The sequence below is a fragment of the Choloepus didactylus genome, chromosome 15, assembly GCF_015220235.1.
Source record: "Choloepus didactylus isolate mChoDid1 chromosome 15, mChoDid1.pri, whole genome shotgun sequence".
NCBI lineage: Eukaryota > Metazoa > Chordata > Mammalia > Pilosa > Megalonychidae > Choloepus > Choloepus didactylus.
This window is the reverse complement of record NC_051321.1, coordinates 36,888,110-36,902,996: the sequence shown is the minus strand read 5'-3', so window position 1 is coordinate 36,902,996 and position 14,887 is coordinate 36,888,110. Positions and strand designations below refer to the sequence as shown.

The 14,887-nt window shown below is 39.5% G+C and overlaps 1 pseudogene; it reads left to right on the top strand.

The window, feature by feature from the left end:
* Positions 1 to 3,986: 3,986 nt before the first annotated feature.
* Positions 3,987 to 4,542, top strand: LOC119510741 (annotated as a pseudogene).
* The last annotated feature ends 10,345 nt before the right edge of the window (positions 4,543 to 14,887 follow it).

Here is a 14,887-nt window from a genome sequence, read left to right as displayed (position 1 = left end):
GCAATAGATGATGGATGATAGAGGGGGATAGAGTGAGGGAGGGAGGGATAGAGGAAGGCAAGGAAACAAATAGCACTGTGACAACATGTTAAAAGTTAGTGGATCAGGGTATCGGGGGGGGGGTCAGGGAATGCTGGAGTTCTGTGTATGGGGTTTGCATTGTTTTTGCAACTGTTTCTATAACTCTGAATTTATTTCAAAATAAAATGTAAAAAAAAAAAAGACAATATGAAGTATTTCAGTATGGCTGGATCGTGGAGTGTGAGGTGGAAATGAGATTGGGTAAAATCAGCACAAACAAGCAGAATATGATAAGGCTTGTAAAGGGTAAGGGTAAAATCCACCAGATCCCAAGAGCAATGGTATATCCTGTAAGATTTTAAGCTGGGGAGTGACATGATGAGGTTTGCATTTAAGAAAATTATATTTGGTCTAAGACAGGGGCAGCAAAGTTTGTCTGTAAAGGGTCAAATAGCAAATACTCTAACTTTTGGGAGCCAAGTGTTATCTGCTGCATATTCTTCTTGATTCAAACAATGCCTGAAAAACATAAAACACATTTTTAGCACAAGGAACATACAAAAACAGACCAGGGATCATAAATTGTCCCCTACTGTAAGTTAATAGAAGCAGTCCTGTTTTCCACTTTCTCAGCCTCCCTTGAAGGTAGATATGGCATTAGGAGTTGGGGACCCATCTGGCAAAAAGAGACATAAAGGAAAGTCTCCCAAAGAAATCCTGGGGAAAGTTTTGCTTTCCTAATGAAAAGAGCAGACATAGCACTGCCTTTCTGCCTTCATCCTACTTTTCAGAGGTGATGCCTGGAGCTGTGGCAGTCATTTTGTGACAAGGAGATCATCCCGAGGAAAAGAGCCAAGATTAATACAGGGATGCCAGCCCTGATAGACTGCTGAAACAAAGCCAGAACTGTCTACCTGTAGATTTCTTGTTTTATGGGGGGCAGGGGGGACCCCACTCTTTTAATAACAAATTTACGTTAGGTATTCTGTTACTTGCAGCTGGAAGTATTCTTAAATGAATAGACTGACATTAGAACAGAAAGGAGGCTTCTACAGTCATCTAGGTGAGGGATGATGGCAGCCCAAACTAAGGCAATGGCAGTGAGGAGAAAGAGAAGTAGACAGACTTGAGACATATTTAGAAAGGTAACATTAACAGGATATAGAGAATGGCTGTAATAGAAGAAGGAAAAGGGAAAGGTTGCTGTCAAGGATTATTCTTAGGTTTATAGTTTGGGCCACTGTTGTTGATGGTGGTATTATTTACTGAAACAGGGAAAAGAAGAGCAACAGCAGGGCTGGAAGAAAAATTAGAGTACTGAATTTTGGATAACTGAACTTCAGGTGCCTGTGGGCTGCGCAAGTGGAGCTGTCCATAAGCAGTTCAATGTGAGAGTGAAGCTCAGGAAAGAGATCTGTATGGGTGTCATCAGCATTAACCCATACTTTTAATGGTTCCTCCCTCCCCCCTCCCTCCCTTCCTTCCTCCTTATTATAGATCTCTGAGAGATTATTTGATAAATGCTATGCACCTTATACCCCAAAATGCACATTTGCTCAAAATAATACATACAATCTTGGAGAGTTCATTAATCCCTTCCCCAGGTCCCACAAAGTCTATCTATGGACTTTCTAGGGGTTTACAGACCCCAGGTTTGTCCCGGCCGGCGGGACGTTCAACGGAAGGCTCCAAGTCCTGTGAGGGAGGAATGGTATGGGACAACAGACACGAGGAATGACAGCAAGACAAAGATTCTGATCAAGCTGCAAATCTTTATTGAAGGGGCAGAGCATATATACTCTAGGAGAAGGGGAAGTGGCTAGCAAGGGCGGGTGGCAGTCTAGGATTGGTGGCTGCTGTTGCTAGGGCGGATGGCAGATGTAAGGCTAGCACAGGATTGGTAGCTACTGTTGCTGGGGTAGAAGGCAGATTGTAAAGCTAGCACTCCAGGCGCGAATCTTAGGCGCGAACGGCTATCACTTCCGTAAAGAAGGCTGAGGGCAACAAGCCGTTATTGCATCAGCCCTAGTGGCCATGTTGCATATCTCCGGCATCGCTGAGGGTGGATTTTATACATGCTACCTTAATCATCCCCAACACAGGTTAAGAATTCTTGGACTAGATTGTAATTGAAGCTTTGGGAGATGATCCAGGAGGCTTTTCTGGTGAGAGGCAGGGGTCCACAGCTTCCCCTGACTGGACTGTTCCCTTCCTCTTCATCACCCACTCACTGCCCACACCCTGGGTCCAGTCTTCCCTGATCTGGAGCGCACCAACTTTCACTTGCCTCTCTGTTCTCCTTCCCTAAAACCTCTGAAGCTTTCTGCCTTCCTCCTTGGGACTTTCGTTCTACTCTGCAATTCTGATCAAATTTAGGAGGTATGTAGTAAGAAAAAGGTTATTTAATTTAAAAATAGTATACAAATATTTACTAAAACAATCTTCTGAGTAATGAGATAAATGCTTGGCTAACTAGATAGGTGAGGAAACAAGACAGATATACAACCTCAAAGAGCTCATAATCTAACTGGAAGATGAAACATATTTTACAACATTAAAATACTTTCTGCCCTTTACAGTTTGGAAGGACTGTCGTCAGCACAATTACAGTCCTGTTGGGATTGGAAGGCTGGTACTGTTACTGTCCCTCCCTCATCCCACTGTCCACTATATCTGATACATGAGGGGTCCAGCCCAAGGTCAATAACTGATGGGGTAGCCACCAATGTCCAATCTTGCAAATGGTTGCTGAGATCTTTTTCAATATTTATGTTTCAGAACAAGAATGAACGGATGGCCCTGTGAACAGCAGTAATCCAAGGCAAAACGGATTTTCATCTCCTCATTTTACCCCAAATTTCCTTATTTGGTGAGTCTGCAGAATTTGGGGCTGAGCCTGAAAGACACTTTTCAAAACCTTTTTTACAAGTTGGATGCGGCACTTTGGGACTGTCTCAACTCTTACAATTTCTTAGGATATAAAATATTTTCCTGGAAGTGTAAAACTGGAGTCAATTTATCTCTATGTTCTTGTGCTAGTTGCTTAACTCCACAAAGATTGGGTTTTCTTATATATAAAAAGGAAGTCCAAACAATACCGACTTCATAGGCTGTCAAGACCATCAAATGAGAACCTACCTATGCAAGTCCTTTGTGAACTCTAAAGAACTATATTAAGATTAAGTGGGTATTATTTACATATGATTTTGTAGACATACTGTGAGAGTAGTGGGATTTCAAATGATATTTGTAAAATGGGTAGTAGTTAAATTGACAGAGAAAAAGAGATGAATTACTCTGTGAGAAAAATGCTATGACATGATGAAAAGCAGTTAATCAAAACCAAATCAAATGAAAAGAGAAACAAGAGAGGCATTCCTTTCAAAACAATGATGACATCATTATGTTATTCTTGTTATTGTTATTATTATATACTGTTTTGGAAAACCTCACCAATGCAGGAAGATATGAAATAGAAATAAGAAGAGTGAACATCCAAAAGAAAGAGACAAAAAACTTTATTTGCAGATGATATAGTTTCAGTATTAGAAAACTAAAAGGAATTAGTTAAAAATATTGAAATTATTAAGTAGATTTAGTAAAATAGTTAGAAACATGTTAATATACAAAGAAGCAATTGATTTCTGTAAACATTTGGTCCAGAGAGTAAAATTTTGCTTATATGTCATTCTGAACACACATACCTTTAGTCTTTCAGTCAAGTATATTATCTAAACCAGGTCTCCCTATTGCCCTTTTCCTTCCTTCCCACTGCCACCATCTCCTTCAGCCCTTCCTGACACCATCCTGAGGATAACCTCATGCACAACATACATCATTCTCCTAATTAATTAGCCAATATTTATTATTATTGAGAATAAATCTTATCTGGCAGGTTGCGTGTTAGCCCTTTGAGTGGACCCAGATTCTCTGAGAGGAGCACTTAAAAGAGGCCTTTCCGGAACATGGCGCTGCGCGCGGCACGGAGTATGCGGATCGTCGTCTGCAGCCTGCGCGCGGCCTCGGCGCCCGCCACGTCCTGCCCGCGGCGGCCCTGGGGGCTGGGGACTGGCGCCGTTCGGACGCTGCGCACCGGCCCCGCTCTGCTCTCGGTGCGGAAATTCACAGACAAACATAAATGGATAACAACAGAAAATGGTATTGGAACAGTGGGAATCAGCAATTTTGCACAGGAAGCTTTGGGAGATGTTGTTTACTGTAGTCTTCCCGAGGTTGGGACAAAATTGAACAAACGAGGAGTTTGGTGCTTTGTAAAGTGTGAAAGCTGCTAGTGAACTTTATTCTCCTCTGTCAGGAGAAGTAACAGAAATTAATGAAGCTCTTGCAGAGAATCCAGGACTTGTCAACAAATCTTGTTATGAAGATGGTTGGCTGATCAAGATGACACTGAGTAATCCTTCAGAACTTGATGAACTAATGAGTGAAGAAGCATATGAGAAATATATAAAATCTATTGAAGAGTGAAAATGGAACCCCTAAATAAACTAGTCTGAAACAGTATAATCCAGCAATATTTTAAATTACTGGTGGATAAAAATTTATAATAGCAACTTTTAGCAATACCATAGGAAAACAGAAACTACTTGTTCCAACTACGCTATTGAAAGAAAATACCCCTTAACTTTCTAATGATAGCAGGTTAAAAGAAGACAAGGAAAGGTGAAAATTTTGGTCAGCAAAACACATGGCAGTCTTAAGAAGTTAAACGGTATTCAGGTTTTCACTTAAGAAAGGAGAATCAAAATGGACACAGTGAAGCTTTATGAGCTCAGATACTAAGATAATGAATATTGTCTTAGCTTAAGTATATAAGTTAAAGTGCCAAATGTGATACTTTCCAAGTGGTTAATATAGCATCTCTCTAAGCCAGCTATATACTGTGCTGACACTTTAGGGTAAAAGTTTAATATATACACAAATACATACACACATACAGATAAAAGAGGCAGAGCCAGAACAGACAAGCTGCTCTCTCAGTTACTGTAGGAAAAAGGAAGTTTCAGATACCACCCTCTCTTGATGAATAAACAGCAAATATGAGAACCTGGAGGAAGTATGTAGGTAAATAACATACAAATCTTTCCTGCTCTTCAGCAAGAAAGAAAATGATTCTTGCCAACGTATTCTGGATGACTGTCTATTTCTTTATGTAATCAGGTTATTTTGACTGTTTGTTTTGGAAATAGAAATGCATGAGTAATAATTACATAGAATTACTCTTTTGTTCTGAAGCTGCTCTCATATGTTCCCTTATCTGATCTTCCCAAATGAAGCTAGAGCTAGGTAGGACATATCCATTAATGTTACATTTAGCAGATAAGAAAGGTGATTGATGGAGTAAGAGATTTGTTAAATAACTGGGTGGTCATGATTAGAATTTTAACATTTCCTGGTCTGTTCTTCAGTTTCCTTAGCAAATGTTACTCACAAAAATACTTAAATGGAAATCTTAGAAACAAGGATGAATTTCTAAAAGTGAGAAGTAGAAATGGCCTTTCTAGAGTGAAAGTACATCAGTGATTGTGGTGTCTTTCTAAAACAGTTAAGGAATTTTTTTATTCTCTCCTTTGCAAAGTAAGACACACTTGCTCTGTAACACCCACTCTTATGAGGTTGTTCAAAGAACAGAATATTATGGCAAATTGCTTTTTCACTATTTAGAATATAGGCCAGTTCTACTCTCAATTCTATCCTAGTGCTGCCAAAAACAGGCTTTGAAGGGCCTTCAAATTTGACTAAATGAATGGGAAATTTAATTTTGCAAACCTCATATTCCTTTTAAATATTTTTGGTCTTATATAATAGGTCAGTAAAGGTTTTGAAGAATGTCTTCTAATAATTAAAGCTTAAGAAGTGGAATAAGTTGCCTCAAAAGTTAAAATTGTTTTCTTTTAATTACCCCCCCAAGAAGTTTAAAGAAGTTAACAGCACTAGGTTTTAATACATCACTAGAAGGCTTTGCAATGACAAGCTACTATGAAATGAGGCCAATGTTCTAGAGCAACTCCCTTTAACATCAGAATTTCCTAACTTCATGGACTCCTGGGAGAGTAACAAATTCCACCCTTATGAAAGAGGAAAACTGAAACCCACAAAGGTAAAGTGATTTGCTTAAGTCTCCATAAGGCCAAGTGCTTGGATGGAAGGGGTAGGGGCTGTCTTCTGCTTTGTTTATGCTATTTGCTTATTAGTTTTATTGTCAAGGAACTCAGCTAAAAGTTCATATTTGCTAAAGGAGGTCAAATAGTTTTGCAGATTATAATAAATCAGTTATAAATCTTAAAAAAAAAAAAAAAAAAAAAAGAGGCCTTTCCCTTTCTCTCTAGCTAAGCCAACTTGGCAGGTGAAATCACTGCCCTCCCCGCTACGTGGGATTTGACACCCAGGGGAGTGAATCTCCCTGGCAACATGGAATATGACTCCCGGGTAGGAATCTAGACCTGGAATCGTGGGATGGAGAACATCTTCTTGACCAAAAGGGGGAAGTAAAAGGAAATGAAGTAAGTTTCAGTGGCAGAGAGATTCCAAAAGGAGCCGAGAGGTCACTCTGGTGGGCACTCTTACGCACAATATAGACAACCCTTTTTAGGTTCCAATGAATTGGAATAGCTAGCAGTAAATACCTGAAACTATTAAACTACAACTCAGAACCCATGCATCTTGAAGACGATTGTATAAAAATGTAGCTTATGAGGGGTGACAATGTGATGAGAAAGCCATGTGGATCACGCTCCCCTTTGTCCAGTGTATGGATGAATGAGTAGAAAAATGGGGGCAAAAAAATAAAATAAAATAAAATAAAGGCATCCAGTGTTCTTTTTTACTTTAATTGTTCTTTTTCACTTTAATTTTTATTCTTATTATTTGTGTGTGTGTGGTAATGAAAATGTTCAAAAATTAATTTTGGTGATGAACGCACAACTATATAATGGTACTGTGAACAACTGAATGTACACTTTGTATGACTACATGGTATGTGAATATATCTCAATAAAAATGAATATTAAAAAAAAAAGAGGTCTTTCATGAAATTAAAAAAAATAGATTTTATTATGTATAACAGTTTTAAATTTACAGAAAAATTGAGAAGATAGAACAGAGAGCTCCCATATCAAGGTATGGGCCTATGGTCCCTCCTAAGGCTCTAGGGAGAATCCTTCCTTCCCTCTTCTAGCTTCTGGTAGCTGCATAGCTGCATGCTCTGTTTCAGTCTTTACATGGCTTTCCCTCTGTCTCTCAGTGTATCCTTTTCTGTCTCTTAGAAGGAAATTCTCACTGGATTTAGGACCCACTGTAATCTAGTATGATCTCATCTCGATCCTTGCCTTAACTACAACTGCAAAGACACTATTTCTAAATAAGGTCATATTGTGAGGTTCTGGGTGGATATGAATTTGGGGGGGGACACTATTCAATCCACTACTCTAAATTAGTATAAACTAAACTCCTAACTAGATGACACTAATTTTAACTAGTATTAACTACACTCCAGATTAGGATTCATTAGTGTTTTCCACTAATGTCCTTTTTCTGTTCTAGGATCCAATCCAGGATACAGCATTCCATTTAGGGGCTAATGTGTTTTTAACCATTACATAAACCTGCTTAAATGATCATTTTTAGTTGCATCCATGTAAATTCTTCTAAGACTTTCAATCAGATTTAAGGTGGACAAGGAACCAAAATCCTAAAAAGGTCAACTCTAAAAGGCACCTCAGTGTTCATCTCACTGGCATTTTTGGAAGTACAATCTCCAGAACAAGGGTCTAACAAGATGCTCTGTTATTGTTTTTAAAAAAGAGGGATTCTATAATCAAATCAGTTAGAGAAATGTTGAAAGCCAAATCTTCTCTTGAAGAGGCAAAATGCCTACCATTATGACAAAATCTCTGAGAAATCCTGTGGCAAATAAGCCATTTTAATTTGCTTTAACAGAGCATCTCCAAAATTTCAGTCATTTGTGTATCACCTTTTTGCCTTTTGCTATATCTGCACACATTCTGTACTATTAATTTAATATTTTTCTTTAAATTTACTCAGCTTTTAAAAACATATTTATTTTAAAAGGCCATTTTTGCATTGCTACTATAAATGGAAAATTAGGATTATTTGCCTTAATTAATTATAATGAAAATTTAAAAAAAAAATTCAACCAAGAACCTACTAATATCATCTCGCCTAACACCAGTAGTTCGTATATGGCAACTTAGGAAATAGTGGCTAACAGAACCCTTTTTTCCATGACACCTGTTAACATCCTAGAGAGACACGCTGGGAAACGCTGGTTTAGTTGCTCCACCTCTGAGGTTCAGAGATCAGGAGACGTCCATTGTGACGCAGGGAGCTAGTGGTAGAGTCTAAACTAAAACTGAGAGCCCCTACCTCCTTCTCTAGTGTTTTTCCAACAACCTTTCTCAACTTCTGGGTTTCAGACAGTTCCCGGACTTGGCTCAAAGAAGTTCTATGTGGGCCAGGGTTTGAAACACAAAAGGTTCATGTGACCAAGTTTTGATAGCATATTTGGGATTTTAAACAAATCCCCACACCCAGCTCAGAAGGATCCCTGTCACATTCTCCATTCCAGGAGACAACCTGGATCTGATTCTTAGTCAAAGTGTACAGGTACAAAGTATTTCTGGTTGCAACTATCATTGCTGCCTACATACAGCCAACCCCACCCACAACTAGGTACCTGAACTTTGTACAGTTCATCCTAAAGTCATGTTACTTTAAATTTTAATTGTGTTTAAGTAGGAGGGTGTGGCAAGAGGGGCGCCCAGAATTAATCAGTAACAGAGAGCAGCAGACAAACCAGAAGCTTTTAGCTGGGCCCTTAGGTACTATTTGGCTCTCAGTTTTCCCTAAAATGGCCCCCTGAAATTTGAGTACTCATTCACTCATCAAGCTCTTGACTATCTTCTCACCCCAAGAAACTAGACTGCGAGCGTCACTTTCCCCTCCTCCATTTGGCCAGCTGCTTGAGGCCTGAGAGGGTTTGACATTGTAATGCCGACTACTCCCACTCCAGTTGGTTTCCAACATTTAGACTAGAGGTGAGCTCCTCCGGGCTTGATGATACCTCCTGGAGTCATTCATTCATTCCTTTCCTTGTTCAAAATATTGGACACCTACAGCAGGTTGTGCTAGGTGATACAAATAATAATAGGTAATACTTACAGAGCACTTCCTTGTACGTTAGACACTTCTGGTACATATCTCACTTCCTCCCAGGACAACTTCTGTGAGGTAGATAATTCATTTTCCTATTTTAAGGTTAAGGAAACCAGAGCTCAAACAATTTAAATAACTTGAAGAAATTTACATAATTTATGCAAGGCAGACCTGAGGTTCAAACCCAAACATATACTTGACACCAGAGCCTATGCCCTCAGCCATCACCCTATACTTTCTCCTTAGGAGAAAGCTTGGTTTTTGTCCTCAAGTAGCTCACTATTTAGGAAGTGGGTGGTGGGTAGAGGCAGAAGCAAGCCAGTTAAACCAACAAACTAAAACAAAGTGGTAACAGTCATTGTGGGACACAGCAAAGTGCTCTGGACAGCTCCATAGGAAGAAGGAAATCATTCTACGTGGAGCTTTCAGCCAGGGTTAAGAGGAGTGACATTTAAGCTAGGCTTTGAACCATTTATTCACAAGCAAAACAGGGAAGGACCACCAGCTTTCAAGTTGCTAGGACTCTCCAGTGATGCAAGGACTGACCACAATGGATAGAAGTGATTGTGATTTTGAGTTCTTAAAATTAAAGCTTTGACTTTATAAAGCATTTTCAAGAAGGGTAATAACAGTTAACAAGTTAAATACACATTTGAAAATTGATTCAGGGGAGGCAGAACAAGATGGCAGATTGGTGAGCTGTATGTTTTAGTTACTCCTCCAGGAAAGTAGGTAGAAAGCCAGGAACTGCGTGGACTGGACACCGCAGAGCAATTTGACTTTGGGCATACTTCATACAACACTCATGAACATGTCGAACTGCTGAGATCAATGAAATCTGTAAGTTTTTGTGTCCAGGGGACCCGCGCCCCTCCCTGCCAGGCTACGTCCCGTGGGAGGAGGGGCCATCAGCGCTGGGAAGGAGAAGGGAGAACTGCAGTGGCAGCTCTTATTGGAAACTCATGCTACTGATCCAAACACCAACCATAGATAGACTGAGACCAGAAACCAGAGAATCTGAGAGCAGCCAGCCCAGCAGAGAAGAGACAGGCATAGGAAAAAACAGCAAGAAAAACTCCAAAATAAAAGCGGAGGCTTTTTGGAGTTCTGGTGAACATAGAAAGGGGAAGGGCAGAGCTCAGGCCCTGAGGCTCATATGCAAATCCCGAAGAAAAACTGATCTCTCTGGCCCCTGGATCTTTCCTTAATGGCCCTAATTGCTTTGTCTCCTAGCATTTCAATAACCCATTAGATCTCTGAGGAGGGCTTTTCTTTTTTTTTAATCTTTTTTCTTTTTTTTTCTGTTTCTAAAACAATTACTCTAAGAAGCCCAATACAGAAAGCCTCAAAGACTTGCAATTTGGGCAGGCCAAGACAAGAGCAGAACTAAGAGAGCTCTGAGACAAAAGGCAATAATCCAGTGGCTGAGAAAATTCAGTAAACACCACAACTTCCCAAGAAAAGGGGGGTGTCCACTCACAGCCATCATCCTGGTGGACAGGAAACAATCCTGCCCATCGCCAGCCCCATAGCCCAGAGCTGCCCCACACAACCCAGTGTGACGGAAGTGCTTCAAATAACACGTACACACCACAAAACTTGGAGTGGACATTAGCCTTCCCTGCACCCTCAGCTGGTTGTCCCAGAGTTGGGAAGGTGGAGCAGTGTGAATTAACAAAGCCCCATTCAGCCATCATTTCAGCAGACTGGGAGACTCCCTACACAGCCCAGCAGCCCAGAACCGCCCTGGGGGGACGGCACTCACCTGTGACACAGCACAGTCATCCCTCAACAGAGGACCAGGGGGTGCACGGCCTGCAAGAGGGACCCACTCGCAAGTCTCAGGGGCCATATGCCAATACCAAGGACTTGTGGGTCAGTGGCAGATACAAACCGTGGCAGGACTGAACTGAAGGATCAGACTATTGCAGCAGCTTTAAAACTCCAGGAACACCAGGGAGATTTGATTGTTACAGCTACCCCCCCTCCCTGACTGCCCAGACACATGCCCCATATACAGGGCGGGCAACACCAACTACACACGCAAGCTTGGTAAACCAATTGGACCCCACAAGACTCACTCCCCCACTCACCACAAAGGCAAAGCAGGGGAGAACTGGCTTGTGGAGAACAGGTGGCTCGTGGACGCCACCTGCTGGTTAGTTAGTGAAAGTGTACTCCACAAAGCTGTAGATCTGATAAATTAGATATAAGGACTTCAATTGGTCTACAAATCCTAAAAGAACCCTATCAAGTTAAGCAAATGCCAAGAGGCCAAAAACAACAGAAAATTATAAAGCATAAGAAAAAACCAGACGATATGGATAACCCAAGCCCAAGCACCCAAATCAAAAGATCAGAAGAGACACAGCACCTAGAGCAACTAATCAAAGAATTAAAGATGAACAATGAGACGATAGTATGGGATACAAAGGATATCAAGAAGACCCTAGAAGAGCATAAAGAAGACATTGCAAGACTAAATAATAAAATAGATAATCTTATGGAAATTAAAGAAACTGTTGACCAAATAAAAAAGATTCTGGATACTCATAGTACAAGACTAGAGGAAGTTGAACAACGAATCAGTGAGCTGGAAGATGACAGAATGGAAAATGAAAGAACAAAGGAAAGAATGGGGAAAAAATTGAAAAAATAGAAATGGACCTCAGGGATATGATAGATAATAGAAAACGTCTGAATATAAGACTCATTGGTGTTCCAGAAGGGGAAGAAAAGGGTAAAGGTTTAGGAAGGGTATTCAATGAAATTGTTGGGGAAAACTTCCCAAATCTTCTAAACACCATAAATACACAAATCATAAATGCCCAGCGAACTTCAAACAGAATAAATCCAAATAAACTCACTCTGAGACATATTCTGATCACACTCTCAAACACGGAAGAGAAGGAGCAAGTTCTGAAAGCAGCAAGAGAAAAGCAATTCACCACATACAAAGGAAACAGCATAAGACTAAGTAGTGACTACTCAGCAGCCACCATGCAGGCAAGAAGGCAGTGGCATGACATATTTAAAATTCTGAGTGAGAAAAGTTTCCAACCAAGAATACTTTACCCAGCAAAGCTCTCCTTCAAATCTGAGGGAGAGCTTAAATTTTTCACAGACAAACAAATGCTGAGAGAATTTGCTAACAAGAGACCTGCCCTACTGGAGGTACTAAAGAGAGCCCTACAGACAGAGAAACAAAGAAAGGAGAGAGAGACTTGGAGAAAGATTCAGTACTAAAGAGATTCGGTATGGGTACATTAAAGGATATTACTAGAGAGAGGGGAAAAATACATATGACAAACATAAACCAAAGGATAAGATGGCTGATTCAAGAAATGCCTTCACGGTTATAACGTTGAATGTAAATGGATTAAACTCCCCAATTAAAAGATATAGATTCGCAGAATGGATCAAAAAAAATGAACCATCAATATGTTGCATACAGGAGACTCATCTTAGACACAGGGACACAAAGAAATTGAAAGTGAAAGGATGGAAAAAAATATTTCATGCAAGCTACAGCCAAAAGAAAGCAGGTGTAGCAATATTAATCTCAGATACAATAGACTTTAAATGCAGGGATGTTTTGAGAGACAAAGAAGGCCACTACATACTAATAAAAGGGGCAAGTCAACAAGAAGAAATAACAATCATAAATGTTTATGCACCCAATCAAGGTGCCATAAAATACATGAGAGAAACACTGGAAAAACTAAAGGAAGCAATTGATGTTTCCACAATAACTGTGGGAGACTTCAACACATCACTCTCTCCTATAGATAGATGAACCAGACAGAAGACCAATAAGGAAACTGAAAACCTAAACAATCTGATAAATGAATTAGATTTAACAGATATATATAGAACATTACATCCCAAATCACCAGGATACACATACTTCTCTAGTGCTCACAGAACTTTCTGCAGAATAGATCATATGCTGGGACATAAAACAAGGCTCAATAAATTTAAAAAGATTGAAATTATTCAAAGTACATTCTCTGACCACAATGGAATACAATTAGAAGTCAACAATCATCAGAGACTTAGAAAATTCACAAATACCTGGAGGTTAAACAACACACTCCTAAACAATCAGTTGGTTAAAGAAGAAATAGCAAGAGAAATTGCTAAATGTATAGAGACGAATGAAAATGAGAAGACAACATACCAAAACCTATGGGATGCAGCAAAAGCAGTGCTGAGGGGGAAATTTATAGCACTAAATGCATATATTAAAAAGGAAGAAAGAGCCAAAATCAAAGAACTAATGGATCAACTGAAGAAGCTAGAAAATGAACAGTAAACCAATCCTAAACCAAGTAGAAGAAAAGAAATAACAAGGATTAAAGCAGAAATAAATGACATAGAGAACAAAAAAAAATAATAGAGAGGATAAATATCACCAAAAGTTGGTTCTTTGAGAAAATCAACAAGATTGACAAGCCCCTAGCTAGACTGACAAAATCAAAAAGAGAGAAGACCCGTATAAACAAAATAATGAATGAGAAAGGTGACATAACTGCAGATCCTGAAGAAATTAAAAAAAGTATAAGAGGATACTATGAACAACTGTATTGCAACAAATTGGATAATGTAGAGGAAATGGACAATTTCCTGGAAACATATGAACAACCTAGACTGACCAGAGAAGAAAAAGAAGACCTCAACCAACCCATCACAAGCAAAGAGATCCAATCAGTCATCAAAAATCTTCCCACAAATAAATGCCCAGGGCCAGATGGCTTCACAGGGGAATTCTACCAAACTTTCCAGAAAGAACTGACACCAATCTTACTCAAACTGTTTCAAAACATTGAAGAAAATGGAACACTACCTAACTCATTTTATGAAGCTAACATCAATCTAATACCAAAACCAGGCAAAGATGCTACAAAAAAGGAAAACTACCGGCCAATCTCCCTAATGAATATAGATGCAAAAATCCTCAACAAAATACTTGCAAATCGAATCCAAAGACACATTAAAAAAATCATACACCATGACCAAGTGGGGTTCATTCCAGGCATGCAAGGATGGTTCAACATTAGAAAATCAATCAATGTATTACAACACATTAACATTTCGAAAGGGAAAAATCAAATGATCATCTCAATAGATGCTGAAAAAGCATGTGACAAAATCCAACATCCCTTTTTGATAAAAACACTTCAAAAGGTAGGAATTGAAGGAAACTTCCTCAATATGATAAAGAGCATATATGAAAAACCCACAGCCAGCATAGTACTCAATGGTGAGAGACTGAAAGCCTTCCCTCTAAGATCAGGAACAAGAGAAGGATGCCCGCTGTCACCACTGTTATTCAACATTGTGCTGGAAGTGCTAGCCAGGGCAATCCGGCAAGACAAAGAAATAAAAGGCATCCAAATTGGAAAAGAAGTAAAACTGTCATTGTTTGCAGATGATATGATCTTATATCTGGAAAACCCTGAGAAATCGACGATACAGCTACTAGAGCTAATAAACAAATTTAGCGAAGTAGCAGGATACAAGATTAAAGCACATAAGTCAGTAATGTTTCTATATGCTAGAAATGAACAAACTGAAGAGACACTCAAGAAAAAGATATCATTTTCAACAGCAACTAAAAAAATCAAGTACCTACGAATAAACTTAACCAAAGATGTAAAAGACCTATACAAAG